The 26,685-nt window shown below is 44.1% G+C and overlaps 1 protein-coding gene across 6 annotated transcripts in view; it reads right to left on the reverse strand.

Moving 5' to 3' along the window:
* RALY (RALY heterogeneous nuclear ribonucleoprotein) overlaps nucleotides 1-26,595 on the reverse strand; it is an 83,382-nt gene extending 56,787 nt beyond the window's left edge. For 3 of the 6 annotated variants that reach the window (XM_067013300.1, XM_067013298.1, XM_059039083.2), the window contains exon 1: nucleotides 26,310-26,585. The gene's annotated coding sequence lies outside the window, so the exon portion shown is untranslated. Of the gene's footprint in view, nucleotides 1-26,309 lie in introns of all 6 variants that reach the window. The other 3 variants (XM_067013299.1, XM_067013296.1, XM_067013295.1) reach the window with 3 other exon arrangements.
* Nucleotides 26,596-26,685: the final 90 nt, after the last annotated feature.

Raw genomic sequence — 26,685 nt, forward strand, 5'->3', positions numbered from 1 at the left:
TACAGAAGGAGTGGTAAGACCAGAGTGAGAGTATCTGTCCAAAGTCACAGAAGGAAGGCAGTGGCAGGGCCAGAATCAGTCTCCTCTCAATCAGGAAACTTCCCACATCATCCAGACTTCCTCTAGTACAGAATAAATTTGGAGGTGTCCTCAATGTACCTGGAAACTACAACTACAAATTTCAAGTTTACATATCAGTTTTTGAATAGGTATTTAAAAATCAATGACAATGTTCTGCAGAAGTGGACTCAATCCCAGAACTGGGGTTCTGGGACAGAAAGCCAGGATCTGAGAGACAATGCCAATTTTACCCCAAAATTTAAATCACAAGTAGATGGTCAGGCAAAAAAAAACAATCTGTTAATTTTAGTTGGGATTCAGCTAAGTTACGTGAACACTGTAGATACCAAGGGTGGGGTCAGAACTAGCCTTAAGAATGAATTTCAGGTCTGGCGGATAAAAGACCACTTTATAGAACACTAGGACCTCATATTTCACAAATGAAGAAATCGAATCTAGCACTATTTTTTTTTTTCATACATGTGCTGTTTAGAAGGCACCCAGTCTCGGGTGTTTTTGTTCTAGCAGCCTGAACACTAAGACACACGGCTTTATCCTAAATGTCAGAGGACTGTCTGCTCTCTAAGGAGACTGACCAGTGATTACCTTACTTAATTTTCTGGCCAACTGTCCATGTCATTGCTTCTCATCTCAGGGTAATCACAGAGTTTTGTCCAGAAAACTAATTTGGGGGGGAACTTCTCTCTTTCGCTTGGTGGGAAGTATTTGTCCTCATTTTTATTGGGGTTGCCCCATTTATCTGTTTTTATCTCATCTTTCAGGAATTCCTCATTGTTTCATCTATTGGGAGTATTTCTCCTAGTCTTCCAACTATGTCACAGATCTCTAGTAGACGATCACTTATGCCAAAAACCAAATCTGGAAACTGGATTAAGACAATTTCTGTAGTTTAAATAACAACACCAAAAGGGAGACATGTCTTTAAAAAGAATTTAACAACTGACAGATACGCAAAATTGCAGTTCAGTACTTTATACAATGGTTATCCTTCAAAACATACAAACTGGGATCTGCCATAACTTGTGCTGTGATATCCCCAAGTGACATCTCCCCTTGTTGCAGGAAAGACAGTGGGGCACGAGAGGATGCTCACGTCCCATGTCTTAAGCGAGTCCCTGGGATGGCCGCCGAGTGTAGGTTCTTGAACAGGAAAGAATTCAAGAGCGAGCCAAACTAAAATGAAAGATGGTTTACTCAGGGAGAAACAGACTCCAGAGACAAGAGTGTGGGCCATCTCAGAAGGCGAGAAAGGCCTCGAATCTAGCACTATTGGGGGCATCACAGGGAAAGACCCAGGGTGAAGCAGCAGACTGAAGGATGCTATGGCTCAGAGCTAGCCATGACCTGCCTGCCTAGCCATGGGCAGAGAAAAAGGAAGACAGAGCCTCTGGGAAAAGAAGCCAGCATATGCAAAGGCTGTGCTGAGAAGAAAATGGTTCAAAGTTTTTAAACTGGACTAAATTGTAGAATCTAACACAATTTTTAAATCTTTTTTATTTTTTTAACCTGAAGACAGACTGTCAGCCTCTAAAATCTCTTCCCTTCCCTCTTACTTATATCCTAGCTCTATCACTTCAGGTTGGAGTCAGCAACTCAAATCCAGTCCTCAAACAATTCTGATTCCAGGCAGGAAATATTTAAAACAGTCTTCGCCCTAATTCCCATCTCCTACCCATACGGCCTGGATGTCAACCCTTCCTCTCTGTTCTCCCGTACCACAGAGTTGATTGTGGGGTTCCTTGTGGTATTCCAGGATATTGCCAGTGCTGACCACCAGGCTTCAATTTCTAGAGGGCACAAAATCATGTACTGTATTCTACAAATGGCCCCAGGTCCATGTGAGAACGCCTGCCTCAGGTCACCTGCCTAACACCGCAGGCCCTCCTAGGACTAAAGCCCAGCTCTGAATCCAAGACTAGGCCTTCCCACCAATGGCCATTCCTCAGAGACTGCCTGCCAGCCTAGACTTATTCTTGAGTTTGCCACTCTCCCCATCCTTCTGCAGGGAAGGCAGCATGGTATAGTAGACATAGCACGCATACAGATCTGGGTTTGGGCCCTGGATCTGGCCACCTAAACTGGGTATCCTTAAGCATTATTATTTACCTGCTCCCCTATATCCTCTTAAGAGCTTCGATTACTGTCTGTTTTTTCCACCACTCCCCTATGGGAAGAGGGAACATTTAGGTATTTCCCTGTATCCTCAATGAGTCAGTCTCTGTCTACTGAATGATCCTCTAAAACTAAGTTCCCACATCTGTAAAATGATATCTGTGATGATATCACCTGTCTCAGAGTTATGAGATAAAGGAACAAAAAAAATGTTAATTGCCTGGATCAGTGCCTGGTCTTCATTCTTATACCAGGATACCAGGGCCAAATGTTTACCTGTACTGAACTCTACTGTCCATCCTAGAGACACCATGCCTGCTGAACCCTAGGGTCAGCTGGACCTGACCTCCAGTGTCTGTTCCACTCCAGTAATTAGACTGAGTGCCAGTTCCTAGAACCTTGCCAGTAAAAAACAGCTAGAGATATGACTATTCTCCTCACAGTCAAAGGCAGTGAATTTGAAGCAAATGATGTATATACACAAATGACATATATACACAAATAACTCTAGATTGAAAGGAGGAGGGAACACAGGATAAAAGAAAAAAAGGGAAAAGGCTGTGCTCTGAAGTTGAGGTCTTAAAGAAGAAAGCCCAGATCCTAAGAGGTAGCTAAAGTCATTTGAAGGGCCAGGAACATGAAACAAATTGGCTGAGGTCACAGAGTAAACTGAAGGGAGGAAAGAGTTTGGAACCCACCACTGAGGTCTCCCATCTAGTGATTTTTCCTATCCTCCAGGGTAGATGCACAACATTCTAGGAAAAAGGGAGTGAGTCATAGGGGATTCAGTGTAGTGGCAGGGAGAGACGCAAAAGGGATATCAAGTGGTACTTACATAGTTTCCTGCTTTGGAAGGTGACTGAGAAAGAAATCAATCCAGCCTTTAGTTTTGCAGGGGGCTAATATGCTCTGGAAGTTAAAGGGCAGAAATAAACTCACTCTGGCCAGAACAAGTGCCAGCAGTTAGGGAAGGGAAAGGGCACAGGAGGTCCTCAAACTATCATGAGCCCATCTCCCACAACACCAGCGGCTCCGGGAGATCAAAACCCTCTGCCCACCCATCCCCAACTTCACAACTCAAACTGTAAATTATGTTCCAGGTTTTCTAGGATATCTGTCATTCCCAACAGCGGGCCCTCAGATTTATAAAATGGGGGGTGAAGTATAGAGAAATAGCAGAATAAGAGTTCTGTGCCATGAGGAAAAATCTGATTGATTCTTTTCTTTGTTCTATTCACAATATTCACCTGAACTTCTGGGAAGGTAAGTGATTTGCCCAAGGTCACACAGCTAATAAGGGCAAATCAGGACTTGCCTGTATCCTGTGTCCTTTGTGATATGGTGACTTTCAGCAAATTTGAACTTTACAAAGTTTTGAGAGGTAGGTAGGGCAGGTGTTCTCTGTTAAATCATGCTGTCCCTTCTTCTGAAAAGTCTCATTTGACACCTCCAATTCATTTCCAGCTTAGTCCTGACATTTATCTCCTCTTCCAGAACTTTCACAATTACCTTCTAACTCAGAGGTCAGCAAACTTTTTCTGTATAGGGCCAGCAGTCTCTGTAGTATTCAACTTTGCCAAGGTAATATGAAAGCAGTCACAGAGGAACAAATGAGTGTGGCTGTATTCCAGTACAACTTTACAAAAAGAGGCAGCAGACTGATTCAGCCCACAGGCCAGTTTGCCTGACATGTGTTCTAACTAATCTCCTGTCTCCAATCACCCTGTCCCTCAATCCACCACACACACTCATATCACAATCCTACACCCTCAATGGAACCCCTTTGCCTACAGGATAGTTTAAACTCTACATCATCCTCTATCATATCCTTCCCTGCACACTGTACTCCATCACAGCAGGCTGTCACCTGGCAACTTCTTACCTTCCACCATGCTCTTCCCTAACACTTGCAATGCCCTTCTCCATTCCTCTGCCAATATTACCTATTTCAGGGACAAGCTCAAATGCCAACACCTGTGAGAAGTCTTTTCTGGCTCTGCCTTACATAATTAGTCACTATATGGCTGTCCCTTACCCACTACTGTCTCCCTACTCCCTCCACAATTCTAAACTTCTCAGGGGCATGGAGTGTGTCTTATTCAACTCTGTATCCCTTGCAGTACCTAACGTTAACACCCAGTGTCCACTGACTGAACAGGCTTCTGGGCTAAGAGAAAGTCATTAGAACATGGGAATCTTTGGTTCTAACAGAACCATGAGATGACTCACAGCATCAACAGAGCCTTCAGGCTGCTTCAGGGGCTGCCTCCCTCCCTCCCCATCATGTTCCCTGTCTGGCCAGGTAACCAGTTAAGGTAGGGGCCAAGACCAGGCATTTCATTAGGTGGCTTCTAGCCTGTGCTGATACATGTGAAAAGAAGAGGGATCCAATTTGCAGAGCTCCTTGTCCCTGAGCTCAAACTGTATCCTTAATACCAGCCATAAACTGATCCCAGATACAGATTTAGCCCTAGATCAGCAGACAGCCTTTTAACAAGTGCAGATCCCCCAAAGACAGGAGATTTCACCCAGCGAAAGGCTCAGGGCATTCAATCCAACCTCAACTGAAGTGAGAACTCAAAGGTATGTGGTAAGAACCATCAGGAGCATCTCCTCTGGATACAAAGGGACCTCTACTGAGATTAAGGGGTCCTGAACAAGCCTGTAGCCTACAAGTAAGACTATCCTAGCTTGAGCAAGCTGTGAGGTCAAAGACTAAATTGCTAATGGGGAAAAACAAAACAAACATACAAAAGAATTTTTCTCCTAAGCCCAGAACAGAACAACATTCCATCTGGGTAAGTAAGCTTGTCACAGGCATGGGGTACTTAGCATATCTGCCATTCCAGGATTACAGCTGTCAAGTTTTAATTAGGGTAATTAGAGTTAAAAATGTAATTTCATTTCAGGGATACTTTGAACAGATTCCATTAATTTCTTTTTCAAAGGAAAGGAGGGGAAGGCAAGCAGAGGATTTTGCCATCAGAGAAGCAAAGCCCTGTGCCTGAGCCAACAAACTTTCAAACCACTGCCAAGAACCCCCAGCATCTCTGCAGGCTTGGCCCAGAGTGCAGAGGGCTGCTGCTCTTCAGCTTTCCTCCCTAGTTTCCTCCCTGAAACTAAGTTTCAGTTGGCATCTGCTAATAAATCCACCTTCTTCTCCCTACCTGCTCCTGTGTTACTACCATTCAGTGACTACTATTACAGCCCTAAGTCTAGTAAGGGGCAAGGGCTGTCAATCTGATTGGCTACATGTTAGGGACTACTCTAATGTCCACCCCTTTATCAACTGTTCCTGGACACATCTTTATGCTTTCCTTTGCACTAGTTCCCTGGTCTGGAGTGCCCTCCTTGCCTTGCCTGCCTCTACTCTTACTCTTTCTTCAAAGCCAGATCAAAGTTATCTCCCCCAGAAAAACCCACTTCCATGCCTCTGTGATCCCAGAGACTCCTGCATATGCCTGTATTAAGGCACATACAGAATACTATGGTCTGTTTCCCTGGTTGACTCTAATTGTAGATTGTGAGGTCTTTCAGGGCAGGGACTGGGTCTTTATCAAGTAATCCTTAGCTAACACTAGCACAAGACCTGACACATAGGAGATACTCAACAAATTTTTGTTGAATGACCAACTGTAGGGGGAATTTGGTCTGAGCACACTGGTAGCTGAGCATATTAAGCCCTCTGGTTCTACAACGCATAGAAATATCTGGTTGTGAGTCCCTTCCCCCTCCTTGCACAGGGCCAGTTCAAAAACCTGACTCAGCTCTCCCATTGATCCCAAATGATGATTTATCTCTCCCACCAGAGCCTGCTCATTCCTTAGGGACCTTGGAAAGGAGATGAGAAAGCCAAAGCAAGCAGAGCATCTCCCCCCATCCTCCTCAACCACTGGTTTTAAGGGATTTCCTCTACTCTTTGAAGGGTTCCAGGGAGAGGGCCTCAGCTCCAGTTCAGTCTGTAGAAGGGTAAGGGATGATCCTGGTTTTTTTTTTTTAAAAAAAGGGACTTCCCTGGTTGTCCAGTGGTTAAGACTCCAAGCTTCCAATGCAGGGGGCACAGGTTCAATCCCTAGTCGGGGAACCAAGATTCCACATGCCATGTGGCGTGGCAAAAAAAAAAAAAAGAAAAAATGAGAAAATTCTGAAGAGAAAAAGATTCTAAATTAAAAAAAAAAAGTTCATTGGCTTGGAATCAAAGTGTTGCAAATGCTCAGAAATGTTGTAGTGCAGCACAAAAGAGAACATGCTATGTGACATAGGGCAGCCAAGTCACTTCACTTCTCTGAGCTCGTTTCCTTTTCAACCTATCCCCGTAAGTTGTTAGGGGAAATGAACATACAAAGAGGCTTAACCCAATATTAACACTAAATGATGTTGCCATCTGAGGAGGGGGCCTGTATTATGTACCTAGCACTATATCATATATGAGTTTATAAAGGTGAGGAAAACATATCGATTTCATAGTAATCAGATTCTCCCTGCTAGGAGTACTCCTCCAGCTTCCTCCCAGGCTCCCCAGGCCTGGCTGTAGGCCCATATTGATCCACTTCTAATTAGGAACTGTGTCAGTGCTTCTGACAGAAGGTCAGGGCCTAGGCTGCCTCTGCTGGCCTCTGGCCAAAGCCTGAAATGCCTTGCCCAGGGTAGACAGAGAATGGACACTTTTATGGTAGAAAAGTATCCCAGATTGAACTTATCATAAAGCAGCATGAAATTTTAGAGTTGAAAAGGTCCTCTATGAGCATGAGCTTTGTTATATTACAGTTGAGAAAGCTAAGGTCCAAAAAAAGATAACTTGTCCAAGGTGGTACAGAAAGGTGATGCAGATCTTCTCACTTCTAGTTCTTTCCTCTACACATCAGTGTTTCCTAACATGGCTACACAATAGAAGGACTCTGGGAACTTGTTAAAAATACAGTTTTCCAGGCCCCACCCTAGAAAGTCTGATTTGGAACATCTATGGTGGCTCTGGCTCTTTTGCCAGTATATGATCACCTTCCAATAGAAGTGAACCCTGAAATCACAGGATCCAGTTTGGAACTAGGTTCAAATACACCTTGGCTCATTAACAGTGCCATTTAGAAGCAATCCGCTATTGTCTGAGCCAACCCTCCCCCACCTCCACAATAACAGGGTTACTCTAGAGGCCTTAGTCAAAGGATCTGTCATAAATGGTTCAGACTTCCTAATGGTCTGCTAGCTTGGCTGTCGACAAAGACATTTCCTTTCAAAACTAGTCTGAAACCAAAATGTCTCTATGAAGATTAGAAATAATTAAGGAGGGAGATTTAAGGAATAGTGGGAGATGGTGTGGTATTGAGTGTATGGGACTGGGGCATGGGCAGATGTGTCTGTATGTAGGGGAGTACTTGTGTGGATACGTAAGGGAGAGGACAGTGTGGTGTCTGTAAGACAGGCTTGCAGATACTTTCGTGGCACACACAATTCTGTGTATCTAGGTAGAAAACAGTGGGACAAGGGTATAGGAGGATAAATGTGTGGGTATAAGGTAAAAGGGAGATAAGTATTGGTGTGTACAGAACAGAAGAAATATGTGCACCTTTGTAACTCAGTTGTGTGTGTTATGTGTTGCAAAGCATATAAACCTGTAGGGACAGAAGGGAGTGTGTATGTGTCTGTGTGACCCAGACACCTGTATGCATGAGAAAACAGACCAATGAGCATTTCTGACTCATCCAGCCCTAGCTTTGCCTGAAGGCTCACACCACTCAAGGGCAAGCCTGTCTGCAGAAATTTCTCATTAAAATTGACATTTTGACAACTACTAAAAAAAATAAGATGATAACAACACCCCCACCATGGTGGGAGGTTTAAAAAAAGTCAATGCCAATAAAACATAAGAGACAGATGAGAAGCAATTATGCCATGATTACTTCTCAGCTTCACAAGAGGAGGTGGTATTTGGAGTTAAATACTGTATATCTGATTCACATCTCAACCCAAAGGCCTGGATTTCCTGGGTTGCCTGGGGAAGAGGGCAAGAAAGAAGAAAGTAGGTAGAGAAAGGTAAACAATAAAGTTAAAACAAAAAACAAACAACTGGAGCACTGGGGGGACTTCCCTGGTGGCGCAGTGGCTAAGAATCCACCTGCCAATGCAGGGGACGCGGGTTCGAGCCCTAGTCCAGGAAGATCCCACATGCCATGAAGCAACTAAGCCTGTGCGTCAAAACTACCGAGTCTGCGCTCTAGAGCCCGTGAGCCACAACTACTGAGCCTGCGTGCCACAACTACTGAGCCCGCGCGCCACAACTACTGAAGCCCACGTGCCTAGAGCCCATGCTCAGCAACAAGAGAAGCCACTGCAAGGAGAAGCCCAGGCATCGCAACGAAGAGTAGCCCCCACCTGCTACAACTAGAGGAAGCCCACGTGCAGCAATGAAGACCCAACGCAGACAAAAAAAATTACGAAAAGAACAACAAAAAACTGAAGCATTGGGAAGATGAAAGAAAGGGAAAGGACTGAGAAGAAATCAAAAGTAAAAGACAAGTGGGTCACGAGAGAGGGAGAAGGGAAGGAAAGAACAGAAAGAAAAAAAGGTAGAAAAGACAGGAGAGGGCTTCCCTGGTGGCGCAGTGGTTGAGAGTCCGCCTGCCGATGCAGGGGACACGGGTTCGTGCCCCAGTCCAGGAAGATCCCACATGCCGCGGAGCGGCTGGGCCCGTGAGCCATGGCCGCTGAGCCTGAGCGTCTGGAGCCTGTGCTCCGCAACGGGAGAGGCCACAACAGTGAGAGGTCCTCGTACGGCAAAAAAAAAAAAAAAAAAGACAGGATAGCACACATTCTAGAAAGAATTCTAGCTTAGGGCAAGAGTAAATTAGTAGGTGGGGCCTGACCTCTGTACTTTCTCATTGTTTTTACTCTAACCATTCCCTCCACCTGGAATGTTCTTCCCACCATCTTTGCCAACTGAACTTCCCCTAAATCTCAAAAGAAATATTCAAATGATAGCAGCTTCTAGAATCTTCCAAGTTTTCTCTCAGAAGTTATCTCTCAAGAACTTCCATAAACTGCCAGAGCACTTTATCATATTGCACCTATAATGTTTATCGCTCAACCAAATACTACAGGTATCTATGTACATATATTTCTGCCATTCATTCTGCAAGTACTATTTGTGCCAGGCCTGTTACAGAGACACACGGGAAATAGAGATAAACAGCACACTGTCTCTTGGCTCATAAGGTCTCAATTTCAGGAATGAAAGCAGATTCAGGTGTGATATAGCACCAGAGTACAACTATAGAAGTAGAAGCAAAGTAGAAAGAAGATCAAAATTGATTCTGCTCATGGAGTGATCAGGGAAAGCTTCACTGAGGAGGCAGCATTTGAACTGGTATGAAAAGATGAGTAGGAGTTTGTCAGGTAAAGACAACAAGGAGCCGAAAGAGTTTCTACTCAGAGGGAATAGTCAAAACAAAGTCATTCTACTGAACAGGAGCACAGGGAACAGTGGGTGTTCAACACTGTGCTGCTGACAGAAGGCAGCAAAGTGAGGTGGCACCAGACTATATGAGCCTTATAGTCAAGTCCATAGTTGAGATTTTATCCTTTCCAACCTGGGGTGGAGGTGGGGAAGGAGAAGGGACATTTTAAATACATATAATCTCCTTTATTTAGTTGCCCTACTTTAGAGCAAGTCCTCTCAAAACTCCTGGAAAACAGGTCCAATCCCAGGCTCTGCCTACTGCAGTGGCATCACAAGAATTTCGATGGAGAAGGGCAACAGTGAGAGAAAAAGAAAGGATGGGGGTGGGGGTGCAGAGGGAGGTAGCAGGGTTCAAGGAAGAAGGAGCTGAAAGAGAAGAAAAAGAAGAGGAAGAGAAGAGGTAAGGAAGTCACAGGAGGGAACAGATCTATCTTGGCACTGAGGCTCTTTGTTGCTGAGCTGTCCTCTACATCTTTCTAGGTAGAAAAAATAAGGTCAATATGATGCTAGTCACAGAAATAGACCCTTTGCACCAAGATGAGGCTGAGCATATTACTGCCACCTCAACACTCCCTTTGCTTAGGATGACAGGGCTGTACTAAGAAGTGGAGTTTGCCCAGCTCTACCAACCATCCCAAAGTATGCCAGAAGCCCCTAGCCCCATGCCCTAAGAGCATGAGGCAGGAGCACCAAACAAAGGTCTAGAGTTTGAAGCAGGGGCCTGCCCAAGACCTAAGGCTGCTGCTTAGGATCCTAGAGGAAAACTCTGTTACCTTCTCTGGACTTTATTTCAATCTGCAAAACAAGGGGGGTAAATGTGATGCTCTCTAAGGGCTAAGATATTACAGAAGCTGCTACCCACAAAGAATGATATTTAATGTGGGAAATTTCCTAACCTATCAAGTCTTAACTTCATTCTTTCCACTCCGATCTATGGCCAGTTTGAAGCCAAGAAGCCAGACTCAGAATGGAAGCCATCCCTGACACTATCATCCATTTGGCTCTGTCCAAAGTCTTGTTCTTGCCCAGACCTGTTTATCTCATAGGTCACAAACGGATGCTTAGGCCCAAGGATGTGTTTTGTCTGACCCACATATTTGTTTAAAAAACAAACAAACAAACAAACCTGAGTTAACTGCCAACATTTAAAATCAGACCTCTTTATTCTAATTAGATTTCTAGCTTCTCTTAAATATATCAGAGATCTGGCAACACTAGACCCTCTGGGGTAAAGGCCAAAGGGCCTATTATAATCCTGTAATTTATTTGATGCCTTCTCATTTTATCTAAAAAATTTATGCTAACTTATTATCCATTCCATAACATGACTTAATGTAAGAGTAAACTTTTAACCTACTAGTAATAGTATTTAAACTAATCCAACTACAAAAAAAAGATTTGAGTACACTTCAGGAAGGCATATGGTTTATTTTGTGATTTCATGTGTCCCAGTCTGAGAACTCCAACATAGTTTATCCGTTCACTCAAAAAATACTTAGGTCCTATGGTAAGTGCTGGGAAAACATTAATTAACAAGACAGATGTGGATACTGCCTTGGTGGAGCTCATGGTCCAGTGGGACATAATGGAAAGAAGCCATACAGAACAGAAGGCACAAAGAAACACTAGACTGAGGATCTCAAGTGTATTCCACAACCTAGGGACACCTCAGGCAAGTTGTTTAACCTCTCTAGACTTCTGTTTCCTTGTCTATAAATGGGGAAGGTTTAATTAGGAAGTTGCTGCTGAAAAGTCATTCCCAGCTCCAAATTCTACTAGTATCACAAGAACTTAGCTCAATACCCTTTTCAAGTTCCTAACACTTACTAGCTTCATCCCTTTATCTGGGAAATCATGATCAGCTGTCACGGAAATTACCATGGTGGCTCCATATACTGGATGATGTTACAGTAATTACAAGAAGCCAAAGGGAACAGGCAGCAAGAACAGTCACTTACTCAGAAAGCCACCCACTTTCAACACACAGGAGCTGTTCTCACTGCAGCTAGGGGGAAAAAAAGACCGGTTACTAACTTATAACAGTTTTGATTTATATTAGATATTGTGGTTTCTTCCATGAGACTGCAGACTTCACCCCACCCTGTGAGTTGTTAGATGCAAAAAATGCCAATTTTACAAGGACAAGGTTCACTGAGACTTGACTACTTTGCTGTCCTTATGAAGTCCTAAGACAAGCCAGGAGACAGACTTTCTAGGCAACAGAGGCACCAAAAGCTCCAGGTAAAAATAAGATAATTCATCTAGTCCCAGGGACGAAGAGCACTGTAACTGGATTAAGTCCCTTCAATATTAGAGTTCCATCTAGTGCTGAGTTGGCCCAGAGGGACCAAGCAGGTAGCAAAAATAAGTACAGCTGACCAAATGTTTCAAAGAAAAAAGTGCTAGCCTGGTGATAAATGGCAACGGACACTGGGCTTGGGTAGCAAAGAAACAACAGGAAATGGTGTGGGCTTTGACAAACTTGAGAATAAATATGTCCTATCTAGAAGAGTCAGCCAATAAGGAAGTAGCATGTGGAATGAGGGAGAGAAATGAAAAACATGATTCTGTAAACTCAAGCATTTTGCCAAATTGGCCTGGTGCCAATTATGATACAAAGAGTCCCTGGTGGCAGGCTCAAGGAGTGAAGCCTGTAGAATAACTGGGGACTATTTCCACTCCTGTGAATAGGAAAATGCTCCTGGTCAGCATCAGGATACAACCCCTTCTTCTTCCTCAAAACTCCTACTCCCTCTTCAGGAGAAATCACTCACCCTCATAGCCCACATGCCCAGGCCTCTGATCTCATACATGGTATCTCCACTGAAAACCCTAATCTTCCCAGGCTGGGGTCCAACTCAAAATAAATACACTTCAGGCTAGACACAATCCAAGACCTGCCAGTCTGCAACCTCTGATCCAGAGTGCAAGATCCTCTGAAAAGATCTGGAACAGAAAGGACTTAAGAGTCCAACTTTTGTCAGAGACACTGCTTTTCCAAGGAGCTATCCAGGGTCCTAGATCACTTGGTTCCTGAGCTTTAGAATCCATAATTTCATAGCCTTCTCCTCTGGCTTGATCCACTGTCAAAGTACTTTTTTTTAAGACTTTAAAAAGATATTAGGTAACTATTATATGCAAGGCACTCCAGTGATACAAATGCCCTAAACTTGACTTCTCCTGACTTTTGACTTCACTACCTGTATCAGTTGTACGTCAACCTGGACCCCAATGCCACCTGTCTACCACCCAAATTACTACAGACCGAAAACACTGCTCTGCTTGACTCTACTCCTATATAACACATTCATTTTAATGGCTTGGTTAGCCAATAAGATGAAGGTTCAGCAATAAGATGAAGGTATCTCAAAAGGATACCTTTAAGATTCTTCTCCCTGGACTCCACAACTAAAAGTTCCTTTTCTTTGCAAAACAGCACAATTGCCCCATTACTCCCAAGTACTGTTTACTTGGGAGTAAACAGCACAATGCTAAATGTATGCACTCCCCTGAATCAAGATGGCATTCCCCATGCTTCAATCCATCATTATTCTATCATCTCCAGATTCCATTTCCACAAAAGCAATAACACCTTTGTCAAACAGAAAAGAAAAAAGACTAGCTGCCCTTGAAATAGTAACTCAATCCAAGGAAGGAAGGTTTATTGCTGGAAAAACTTTTATTTACCAGATCCCTCAAGCTGGATTTATAAGCAGGGAGAACACAACAAAAATGGTTTTTAGGAAAAGGCAACTGGCAGCAGAGAGGAGCATGGCTTGAAAGAGGGCAAGACAGGATGTAGGGAGGTTAGTTAGGAATCCTATGGGGGATTAAGGATCCTATAGCCCCACAATGGCCAAAACAGGCTCCATGTCTGAAACAGGGTATGGTCCTCAGTCCCTGGCTGACTACGTGTTCCTTGAAAACAGTCTTATTCATATGAGTATCACCCACAGCATCTAGTATCATGCCGTCAAATGGTGGGCACTAAAGTGGTCACAGGGACACAAAACACGACTTCTGTAAGAGCTCTCAATGCACACAAAGAAACTAAGGCCCAGAGAACTGAAAATGATTTGCTCAAGTTCACAGAATGGCTGAACGGTGAAAAGAAAAGAGCATAGGTTTTGAAGGCAAGAAGGTCTGTTCAAATCCAAGGTTGTTGTGAGGCCCTGGGCAAGTTACCCAACCTTTCTCACTCTGTTTTCTCATCTGCAAAATAAGAATACATATTTTTGTAGGGCTGCTATGAGGATTAAGAGATATTGCCCTCTACATACAACCACAAATTTACAGGAAATACAAAGGACAGAGAAACATATTAAACACACCACAGATCTGCAATGAGCAAATTTCTACAGGAAATTTCAACAAATAAAAGGGGAAAAAGGTGAACTTATAATTTAAAAAGACTTAAAAGACATAACAACCAATTACAATGTATGCACCTTATGTAAATCCTAAATCAAACTGTAAAAATAAGATTGTGACATTTATAAGATAATGGGAAATTTGAACACAATCTGGATTTTGATGGTATTAAGGATTGTTAAATTTTGTTACGTGATAATGGTTGTGTTTTTTAAAATCATCTTTTAGAAATATATTGTGGGACTTCCCTGGTGGCGCAGTGGTTAAGAATCCACCTGCCAATGCAGGGGACATGGGTTCGAGCCCTGGTCCAGGAAGATCCCACATACTGCGGAACAACTGAGACCGAACAAAAGAAGTATCTAGAGTGGTGATGGTTGCACAATGATGTGAACATACTGAATGCCACTGAACTATATGACTAAAATGGTAACTTTTATATTACATATACTTTACAACAATAAAAAATGTTTAAAAATTTTTTAAAAATACATTGTGAAATACTTAAGGACAAAATATAATATCCATGTTTCAAAGCACAGGATGAGAAGTATGTAAGGGTATAAATGAAATAAGATTGGCCATGAATAGATAACGACTGAAGCTGAATGATGGGTACATCATGCTTCATTAACCTATTCTGTCTACTTTGTATATGTTTGAAATTTTCCATATTAAAAAAGAAGATTTGGTTAGGTTTAAATCCTGGCAACTCCATTTACCAGCAGTGTGACAGTGGGCATATTTCTTAACCTATTGGTATCTCAGTTTCTTACCTATATGATGTGGAACAACAGAACCTACTTCTTACAGTTGAGGTGAGAATGATTTTTAATATACATAGGCATATTATATTTAAATTATATACAATATATACAAATTATATACAATATATACAATTGTATATGTATATACAACATATACAATATGTTGAAAATTTATATGAAATATGTCTATGTCTTATACATTAATTTTTTTTTGCGGTACACAGGCCTCTCACTGTTGTGGCCTCTCCCATTGCGGAGCACAGGCTCCGGATGTGCAGGTTCAACAGCCATGGCTCACAGGCCCAGCCGCTCTGCAGCATGTGGGAACTTCCCGGACCGGGGCACGAACCCATGTCCCCTGCATTGGCAGGCAGACTCTCAACCACTGCACCGCCAGGGAAGGCCTTATACATTAATTTTACATATAAGATATGCCTTAAGATTATCTATAAATTTATATTATAAAGATTACATACACACACACACACACACACACACACAAACACAAAGGGCTCTCAGCACATAGTAACTGTCAGTAAATATCAGCTCTATTAGTATGAACACAAGGTACCAATATAATATCTCAACACAGTGGGCACCCAAGTCATGGCAGTTTTTTTGTTTTGTTTCTTTTTGCCTGCGTTGAGTCTCTGTTGCTGTGTGAGGGCTTCCTCCAGTTGTGGTGAGCGGGGGCTACTCTTTGTAGCAGTGCACAGGCTCCTCATTGTGGTCGCTTCTCTTGTTATGGAGCACAGGCTCTAGGCACACGGGCTTCAGTAGTTGTGGCACACAGGCTCAGCAGTCGTGGCTCGCAAGCTCTAGAGCATAGGCTCAGTAGTTGTGGCACATGGGCTTAGTTGCTCCGCAGCATGTGGGATCTTCCCAGACCAGGGCTTGAACCCGTGTCCCCTGCATTGGCAGGCAGATTCTTAACCACTGCACCATCAGGGAAGTCCCATGGCAGCTTTTATTAATATAAATGGCAGAGTTAGGTCTAGAATCCAGGTCAGATTTTTAATCAAGTACTTGACAAGTCTCCTTGACAGAAGGCCTAGATACCCTCTGGTCAATGTCCCCACTGGCAGCTCTAACACCCCCAGTGTCCCCTGACAAATACCCCAGGACCTAACACAGGATCAGGAGCTGACTAATGTTTAACATGCCTCTCTGGGAGCAGGTAGGGCCACCTTGTTTCCCAAAAACAGGTAATTTAAGGTAAATTTTCTAGTATTTGCTGACAGAACAAAGAAGAAAGACTCTAAGACATGATCAATGTTCACACCAGCCTTCAAAGTGATTTGGTAAAACTACAGAAAATAAACACCCAGCTAGGGTCCACCAGGCAGGATAAAAGCTGACAAAGAAATGGTAATTTTTCCGAGCAAATATACAAGTAATAGATGAGTGCTGAGAGACTAAGCTCTTTAGGTCCTGGCGTTCCCCTTCCTCCCCCTCCATTTTAAGAGAAGACAAACTCTCTTTTGACATACTTCAAGTGTGACTGTTTGCTGGATTAATTTCTTCCCCGAAATGATATAATTATAGGCAAAGAGGTCATTCTCATCCTTCTATCAATTTAAATACAAATTGGCTTGGGAACATTATTACCTTTTCCACCTGCTCCAGGAGACTATGAGAAGGTATCACCAACCCCCAAATTATGGGACATGTCCTCCCCACTCTGCTCATTAGCTGGAATATGGATGCCACTTGATCTAGTTGCTCATCTGTGTTTCTGCTCAAGTTGTTCCCATTGCACAGAATGTCCTCTCTCCATCTCTGGAGCCTAAATCTCCTGTGATCATACTTCCTGGAAACAAAGGGGGAGGAGAGAGAAGCACTGCAACTGAGAAAAGATATCTGGGCGCTGCTTCTGGGTAGTCTGGGAGATTTGGCCCAGACATAGAAATATTGGTGTTTCGTAATTTATAAGCACAGCAAAACAGTATTAGACATTGGGATGGTCCTAGATAATACATGGTCACTATCCTTATCCTACAAGGCCCAGCTCAAATGCTCACTCCTCCATAGGTGTTCCCTGGGCACCACACACCCACAAATGAAGCAATCTCTCCCTCCTCTGAACTTACCAATCACTTTACCCCTGTATGGTACTACTACCTGAGAGTTCCTATCGTGGTTCTTACAATTCACTTCTATAACTACACTCCAACAAGAATAACATAAAACAAAAAGATAATGCTAACTGCTGACAAGGACATGGAGCAACAGGAATTCTCTCATACACAGCTGATGAGAGTTTGATCTGGTATGCTTCTGAAAACTGTTTGTCAGTAACTACTAACGCTAAAACACTCACTGCTGCCCCTTAACAGTTCTGCCTATAGTCCTTTGCTCCATCATTGCCTCTGTCTAAATGCTTCTAGCATTCTTTCTCCCAATCCCAAGACTGGTCCAGACCACTCTTCCTGAACACCCCAGCCCAAAGAGATCTCCCCTTCTATAGAAAACTCTGCTATTTACCTATTACCTCTGACAAATGACTCATGAATTCTTCACATATAAATTGCATCATCTGGTTTTATAATGCACTTTTAGTAACATCTAACTTGTTCCTCAGAATAACACTGTGAGGATTGCAAGATACAGATTATTAATTCCATTTTATTGATGAGAATATGGAGGTTCAGAGAGGGGAAAATGACTTATTCCAGTTTTCCTGGCCAAATTAGTTCCAGGGAACAAGAGTAAGACCTTAGTCTTCCAAACCAAGCTCTCTACACCAAACTGCCTTATTATCAGCTACAACTTCATGATTACCTTATCTCCCCCAAAGAGACCACAGGTTCCCTGAAGACAAGAGTATGCTTTACACATTTTCATCCCTCACAGCACCAAGGGAGAATTCAGTGGGCTCCATACAATTTGGCCAAATTGATTTCAATATTGTCCCCAACCTTTGAGGATGAACACAGGCATATTTCCTCTTCTTCTATACCTCCCAGGCAATGCAAAATTGTTGGAAGAAATCATGAACACAACACAGCATCCCAAATAACACTTTTTTTTTTTGAGAATAGGGACAACGGAAGAGGAAGAGCCCTTCAAGACAGGGTAACCTCAACGTTCCCTCCATTTCCTAGGGCTCCATGCTGCAAAGTGTTCAAAGAAGGCTGGCAGAGATAGCAGCAATGGGCTTCAAGAACCAGAGTTTAGTCATAATTAGTTAAGTCAAAAACTGATCAAATGGGAAATCCCTGGCGGTCCAGTGGTTAGGACTCCGTGCTCTCACTGCTGAGGGCCCGGGTTCAATAACTGCTTGGGGAACTAAGATCCCACAGGCTGTGCGGCACAGCCAAAAAAATGCCAGAAACCACACCTTAAATAATTCCTTTTGCAAGCAAAACAGCTCTTTTATTTCAAATCTGAGTATAAAACTTAATTCAATATGAAACAATTTTCTTCATTCCTAAATAAGAAGCTAGACAATATCAACTCTTTCTCTGGAAACCAGCCAAAGAACTGATGTGAGAAGAATAGGGAAAGCACTAGGCAGATATGTCTGGACACCCAAACCTGAAGGACAATGTTGTCCCCTACCCTAAGGTTCTTGACTTTACACACTGGCTGCTGGACACCTCAGCAATAGAGAAGAAAATCTAGATAACAGGCAGAAGAAAGGAAGAGAAGGAGGGAAGGCCAAAACCAAACTGAAACACTGGAAGTCAGATACTCAAATAGGTCTCCTTTCTGCTATTTCCAGTCTGAACCCTCTACCAAAATATCCAGGCCAAGGAAGCACGGGTAAGAATAAGCTAGGACCTGTTGTACTTATCTGTCTCTCTCTCCAGACTGAATGTAATCTGAGGGCAGGAATCATGTATTGTTTGGTTTTTATGTTCTCCATAGGGAGAACACATAGTAGGTACTCCAAATTCCTAGAACAAATAGTTGAACTTAGGGATGGAAAGCAGTTGGACTTCTAAGCATAATCTTACTACAGCAGCTAGGTAACCTACTTAGCATGGTAAGGCTACCTAACACCCTAATTTTAGTAAGAGTTAACTTTAATTGGTGTGAAAAATCAATTTAGGGTGAGTCTTTAAAATATGAAGAAAAGTTATTCTTGTGTTCAACTGATTCAGGCACAGCTAGCATCATTATATTGAGAGCACCATTCCTCAGTGCCAGCTTACAACTATCTGGAAGAACAAAGTCCCAAAGGCTTAACACGGTCTGTGTAAGCAGCAAACACTTGACTTCTCAGTGTAGCATGATCATACCTTCCAGAAAGGAAACCCAGACCTATAATGAGTTATGGAAATGATTCTTTTAAATCTACTGCTCAGCCTGCTTTCACTAGCACAAAGAATTACAAAGGAAACTAGACAAACAGATCAACAGACACCATGCAAACACTACCGTTAACTAGGCTTAGTGAAATCCTTAATAAAACAAACAGGAGATAGCTAAATACCAGATAAATGCCTCTGGAATGAAGAAAATCTGGCCAACAATAGGTTGACCAAGTTGTAAATCTGACCTTGTAAATAAGACCTTGTAAATGAGAATACTTACTTGGAATAAGACAATGATTCTTACCTTGACAAATAAACAGAACTCTTCAGTCTCTACAGATGGCATTTCAAGGGCCAGGTAACCACAGCAGAGGTTATCTACCTCATAAAGCCAAAGCTCTAAGGAAATGCAAATTTCTGGTCTAGTGCTTTTCCAGTCCTAGTGGTGTTTGGGAATCTTATAGTGTTTTTTTAATTTTCCTTTTATCCTATGATTTTAAACAGTTTGCTACATATTTAAATATAACTTTTTAGTCTTGGACTCCAAGTTTGTCCCATGGGACAACAGCTCCAAGTTTATAATGGAACTCAGTAGACAATTTGGTAAATTCATCTCACAAGCAATTTTTCAGCAATCTGTCCACTCTAAAAAGCAATAGCCATCTCTTTATATACTGAAAGGTATCTTCGAACCCAGAATTTAACCCTGTGAGATACTCTCAATACTCTAACAAAGCCCCTTCTTCTTCCAGAAATGAATTCTCAAGCCACTTCCATAAAACCAGACATCAGCCCAACCCCCTTGTTTTACAGACGGGAAGACTGAGATCCCAGGAAGTATTAGGTAATTACAATTAACATGAGTTTGGCAAGCATCAAAGGCCCACTGAATGCTATTCCCCCCCCCACCCCAGTGGAACTGCACTGGGCATGTTGGGAGGATGGCCAGATTGGCACTTTAGTCAGTGGAGCACTCCAAATACATGTGTCTGAGCCTAAGAAAACCTGAGTATTGAACCAAAAACTCCTGATCCCTACCCCAGCATAGAAAGCAGGGGGCAATAGGCAGCCTGAATGGCTCGCTGGGGATGTAGACCAGAACCTAGAGATAATATCCCAACCTTCCTCCCCTCCTCCCAAGAGGCACAGCAGATTTATTCATATGGAGGCCATTATGAAGTGACAGAAAGACTGAGGAAAAAAGAAGGGCTGTAGAAACAGTCAGAAGAGAACACTAGCAATACTTGGGTAGATGCCTGTCTCTAGTTATTCGATAATTATTCCTCATTAGAGAGGAACTTCCAATCCTTTTTCTGTCCCCAGGGTTCACCCTTTGGCCCCCTGATTATTTTATGAAGCAACAGGGCCAGAGAAGGAAAGGGGCTTGGCCAAGCCCATACACTGAATTATTAGTAGCAGAGACCAGACCAAATATCCTCAGGCTCATGACTAGGCTCCCAATTTATCCCACTGCCCCTTTTCCCTCTAGTCCTGAGAGTCTGTGAGCTGCATCCATCAGAGGTCTGAAGCTTTCCTTACAGTACCCAGGGGTCAGTTGTAGGACAGCAAGCTAACATTACTACTGCCATCGTCTCTCCTCCAGTTGTACATTTTATACATAAAGCTAAAACTGAATAAAACTAGGTTTTTAATAGACACTCATGTGAAAACCCTATCTCCACCCCAACATCCCTACTACTGCCTAAGGAAGAAAGGGGAGAAAGAGGAAGCAGGAGGGAAGAGAAAGGAAGAAAGAAAATACCTCTCCAAGAGATATACTGTCTGAATCATCATCTAGAATCATGAAATGTTATTGCTAGAAGGGACCCGGGGGGTCATCTAGTCATTATTTTTCATCATTATTCAAATGAATAAACCTGGCCCTTTGAGTAAGTGTAGACTTTTGCCACCTGAGGAAGAGACTGGCACACAGAGCAGTCTCCTGACTCCTGCCCCTAATAAGAATCCTTCTTAGTCCCTCCTCATCCTGTCCCACTCCACTCTCTCCCCTCCACTACAGTATCTAAGCTACTGAGATCTGCTGCCCTTTTGAATGCAAGCTTCTCAAGCTATGTTTTATTCATCTTTGCTTTCCCAGTGCCTAGCAGAGTAAGCAGAGGTGAATTAGAGAGGGACACTAGCACATGGGGAGAGCAATGCCAAAGAATGTTGTCTGGAGAAAACATAAGCTTTCCTTGGCTTTAACATAAGCAGTCTTCAGAGCTGTGCAAGGTCTGGAATGTCTAGGTTCTAATTATTTCCTCCTTTCCAAAACTAGTGTCTACAACAGTTTAGCCAGGGATAGTTATCAAATTTGCTGTGCCATACTCTCCCTCACCCCTGTTTCCCCTCCCCTCCCCTTGGAGAACTATGATCAATAACTGGATGAAGGTAAATGAAAGCCGATGTAATAAGACCCTGCATGAGAAATCTTCCCCCCACCTTCTTCTCCTGTGTCCTCACCTCAATAAACTGCATCCCCATCTATACAACTGCACCAGGTAGAAATCTAGAAGTCTTCCTTGATTTCTTCCTTATCCTCCACACCAACAATCACAACTCAATTCCATCTTCTTTCCTCCACACCAACAATCACAACTCAATTCCATCTTCTTTTCTATACACACACACACACACACACACACACACACACACACACCCTTCATTGGAAACACCATCACCTCTTGCCTGCATCACTGCAAAAGCTTCCTAACTGGTCTCTTTGCCCATGGTGCTCTAGCCCTCCAATCCACTGCCCAAAGAGCCACTGATATCCTTCTAAAATGCATACAGGATCATGGTCCCCTCACCAAAATGAAGTCCAAACTCTTCAACCTGGGCAATACGGCCCTTTCATGACTTGGCCTCTGCTCTGCCCACCTTGCCAGTCTCACCTGTTGCTACATCCACCCATCTCATGCTTCATGCTCCACCCAGAAATCTTGAGAAACTTACTTAACCCCTCTGGGTTTGTTTCCTCACCTACAGAATGGGAATTATAACAGTATGTACCTCTCAAGATGGTTATGGAAAGAAATGAGTTAACACATGCTAAATGCTTAAAATGGCATCTGGTAGATATAGTAAATGGCCAAAAGTCTCACCTGTTACCACCACCATCTCTAGACTTGCTATTCCCTTCTGCCTAGAACAGTCTTACCTGTCTCCTCCTCAGCTCCCCAAATCTCTTCTTTTCCTAGCTTAGTCTTTTCTCTGAGGTCTAGGCCTAGCCAATTTCTCCAACGAACCCCCCTACCCTGACCCTCCAAGGCTGGGTTAGTTCCGTTCCTCCGTGCTCTCATGGTGCTTGTCCCTGTCACAACACTTCTCACACTGACTGTTTTCTTGCCTGTCTTCCCCCTGAGACACCCAAATTTCCAAGCTTAGTACAGTGCGGAGCAGATGTTTAATAACTGTTCTGTAAATGGAAAACTTTCCAATAATGAGGTGCCCAATGAAACAGAATCTCAAGGGGTAGCCTATTCAAATGTTGGCTGGGTGGCTGGCTGGTCTACACGATATTAAGTCCCTCAACTACAAGATTCTATCCAATAAACATTTCAATACACTCTGGCCTTATTATCACACTCAGGGGTTTAGACTTTAATATGTAGGCAATGTTGGGCCATCAGATTTTTAAGGAAAGTGCAACATACTCAGATCTGTGTTTGTTGCCCTATTATCCATTTCTGGAACACCTCCCATCCCAACCCCCTGCTGACATCATCACAAAATTCCAACTACACTTCACAAACATAAACACCACATCCCACCACCAAACCACCCAAAACACACAAAGATACAGACATAGTCAAAACAAAGGGAATTTTGAAAGACTAAATGCAGCATTTAATTCCATCTTAACCACTTGCAAGCAATGAGGAACCATAAATACCCTCTAGGAACCCAAAAACTAATCCCTCTGTGTGCCTTTATGGAAAGAGGAGGGCACAAAGAGGGAGCATTTCATAAAGATAATCCATTTAATCGTCCTGAGTAGTTCTGATCCAAGCTGCTGTCACAGCACTGCTGTTGATCACTACAGTCCCATATGCCCAAACCCAGGACAGCCAGAAAGGAAGATGCAAACAAAGCAAGGGTGGGGAGTCCTCTGAGTCCTATTTCAAGAGCAGGAGTTCCCTTTGGAAAATACAGAAGGGACAAGCAGAGATCTCCAAAAAAAGGCTTCAGTGATAAAGAATTTAATCTACAGAGTGGCGGGGTGGGGGCGGAGAGTTTAACCGCCAGGCCCAGGTTCTTGCTCTGGAGCTGCATGCCACACCTTACAGCAGATGAGAACTAATAATCATTTTGCATTTTCAGAGCACCTTAGGCTTAAGGGAGGGTTACCAGCTTTGCCAGTCACAAAAGGACAAATATTGTATGATTCCATTTATATGAAGTACCTAGAGTAGTCAAATTCACAAGGACAGAAAACAGAATGATGGTTGCCGGGAGGGAGAGGAGAGGAAGTAAGTGTACATACAGAGTTTCAGCTGAGGAAGATGAAAAAGTTCTAGACACGGATGGTAGTGATGGTTGCAAAACAATGTGAATATATTTAATGCCAGAGAACTGTACATTTTAAAATAGTTAAAATAGTAAATTTTATCTTACATGTATTTTTACAAAAAAAATAAAATAAAAAGCATACCAGCTTTAAAGTTATATTGTCTGCAGTTATCAATTACATGATCCTGAGCAAGGCATGTAACCTCTCTAATCCTGTTGCTTCTTCTGCAAAAGGAGTTTAATAATATACCTGGGCTTCCCTGGTGGCGCAGTGGTTGAGAGTCCGCCTGCCGATGCAGGGGACATGGGTTCGTGCCCCGGTCCGGGAGGATCCCACATGCCGCAGAGAGGCTGGGCCCGTGAGCCATGGCCGCTGAGCCTGCGTGTCCGGAGCCTGTGCTCCACAACGCAGAGGCCACAGCAGTGAGAGGCCCGCGTACCGCAAAAAATATATATATACCTAATTCATACAGTAGCTCTCAGGACTAAATGAGATAACTCCACAGAAAGTCCTTAATCCAGTGACTGGTATATGGAAAGTACTTAATAAATGTTAGCCTACTACTACAATGCACTTTCATAGCCATTTTTCATAGTCCCCACCCAACCCTGTGATAGTTTACAGATAAGGAAACTGAGGCTCAGAGAGCCACAATGAGTGACTGAGTTCATGATGCCACATCAAATCAAATCCTTTGTCCAAGAGAGATGCCCTGTACTCACCACTTGTTAATCCGGTGATCTAAGTAAGGCAAATGCCCTAACCTTGCTATGTCTCAATTCTCAATTGGAGTTGTAAAAAGGAGATATAAACCAAACTCTGAGAGCTCCCTCACAGAACTGGATGAGAAATGAAATCAGGTAACAGTTATAAAAGAGAACTATAAACCATAAATAAAGTACTATAAAATAACAGTGGTGACTTATGAGAACTGGTACTCCTGTGCACAAAACCTGGCCTCCGTTTAATGCTCGGACTAAACAACTTCTTTGTGATTTCAAGTTACTTGGGATTCTTGGTCTTCAGACCTGAATAAGTAGTTTAGTGCCCTTTCAAAAGGTGGCAGAGTACGGTAGGAATAAAAATATTACTGCACTGGGAGTCAGAAGACTGGAATTCCAGTTGTGATTCTGTCACTAAAGCAGTCTGTGAATTTAGACAACTTACTTCCCCTTTCCAAGGTTCAGTTAACAGGAAAGAGGGAAAAGGCAGATAAAAAAAGTTAGACCAGATAAGACCCCTTCCAGGTCCTACATACCACTACTCTTAAATCCAGAATCTTGGAAAGGGGAGAGTACAGCAGACCTCCAGACTCCAAAGAACTAAAGCAAGCATCAGGAGACATCACAAGAGCTGGCCTATGAACTCCCCTGCCTGATCTTTAGACACCAGGGATCAAACACACTGGAAAACTAGAACACTTGCCAAAGTTAATTTTAGTTCACTTTTACCCCTCTGGGCTTTATCTGAAAATAAGAGAAATAAATCTCTATTTGAAGGCAGGGAGTTGAAGCAACTGACTTGAACCACTTTCTGCTCCCCCTCCCCCAACCAGGAGCTATAAACCTAAACCCTACAGAGAACAAGCAAGGCTTGGTGGGAGGAACAAGCCACAAAAAACAAAAAACGGATGGACCTCACTGCTTTAAACGACTTACACCTTCCCTGAGCCAAAACCCCAAGGAACTTCAGTTGTGCTTGAGATCTGGAGTCCTCTGCATCCATCAGCTTCTAACGGGCAAGGAATCAGGGAGAACGGAGTTACTTAGGTTTCCCAACTAACGATGTGACTCAAAATCCGTTCTGCACTAAGAGATTACACAAGTTCACACTAAGAAATAAATAACAGGTACCAGCACCACGGCTTTACACTTCTGTGGCTCCTGTGATTTGGAACACATTACTTAACCTCTCTGCGGCTTGATTGCTGCTTTTGTAAATAGGGATAACCTCAGAAGGCCGTCGTGAGCATTCTATGAAATAAGGCTTGCGAAGTTCCTGAGTCAAGTCTATTAAATGTTACCTGTTGGTATTAAACACTTCTCTCACACATTACTTTCCTCCCTGAATCCACAAACACCCTGCGAGGCGACTTTCTTTCTCCCTGTTCTCTGAAAGGCAAACTGAGGCTCGGCGGCGAAAAGGCTGCGTGAAGCGCGGAACACGGCCCCAGCTCGAGGGCCTGCTGTTGTTCCTCTATAAGCCCAAGGTGTGCAACAAGCCCAGGACCAGGAAAGAGGGGCCGAGGAAGCGCTCAGGCCCGTGGGGAGCGACGCGGGACCAGTTTTGATCGCCTCCGGGAACCCGCAGACCCAGCCCAAGAAGGAGAGCCGGAAGAAGCCCGGGGCCGAGGCCAGAGCCGGGGCCCGGCCCGCCGAGGCCTCCCCAGCGCGGCCTCCGCTCCCCCCTCCTCCCCTCGCCCGGCGAGGCGGGGCGGGGCGCGAACACAAAAGACTCCAACTTCCGAGCGGGCGCGGGCCCACGCCGCCAACTCCCGGCCCAGGTCCGACCCGCTGGGAGAAGGCGGGCAGGGAACGCCAGGGCTGCCGGGACCCAGGGTGGCAGGCCCAGGTGGAGGGAAGGTGCGGGGGGAGGAGGCCGGGAGTTACTCCGGCACCCGGGACTCCCCGAATGGCCGAAAAAAAGAGTTTCTAAAAATAGGCAGCGACCGGCGCGAAGAGGTGGGTGACCAAAAAGGAGCAAGGAGCACCCCCTCCCGCACCTTTAAGGAGACGCCCGCGGCCCCCACTCACCCGCGCTGAGAGGTCTGGAGGAAGCCGCGCGGCGCGGAAGGAGGCGGTGCCGCCGTACTCGGGGGCGGAAGGAAGGGAGCGAGAGAGGGAGGAAGAAGGCGGCCCCGGCCGCAGCGTGAGGAACTGATCACACGCGCTGGAGTAGCCGCCGCCGCCGCCACCGCCCCCTCAGCTTCTCTCTGCTCAGCCCACACTGCGACGCGCTGCTCGCGCACCCCGCAGCACTGACAGCGGCACGAGCCCCGCAGCCGCGAGTCCTTCCCTTGGCCGGCACCACTGAGGCGCGCCGGGGTGGGGGCGTCCGGAGCGGCTTCCCTCAACTCGACCCCGCCCGCCACTCCGGCCCTGGCCCCGCCACCCCCTGCCCCCCGCCTCT

This window comes from Kogia breviceps, chromosome 14 (assembly GCF_026419965.1).
Source record: "Kogia breviceps isolate mKogBre1 chromosome 14, mKogBre1 haplotype 1, whole genome shotgun sequence".
NCBI classification, from domain to species: domain Eukaryota; kingdom Metazoa; phylum Chordata; class Mammalia; order Artiodactyla; family Physeteridae; genus Kogia; species Kogia breviceps.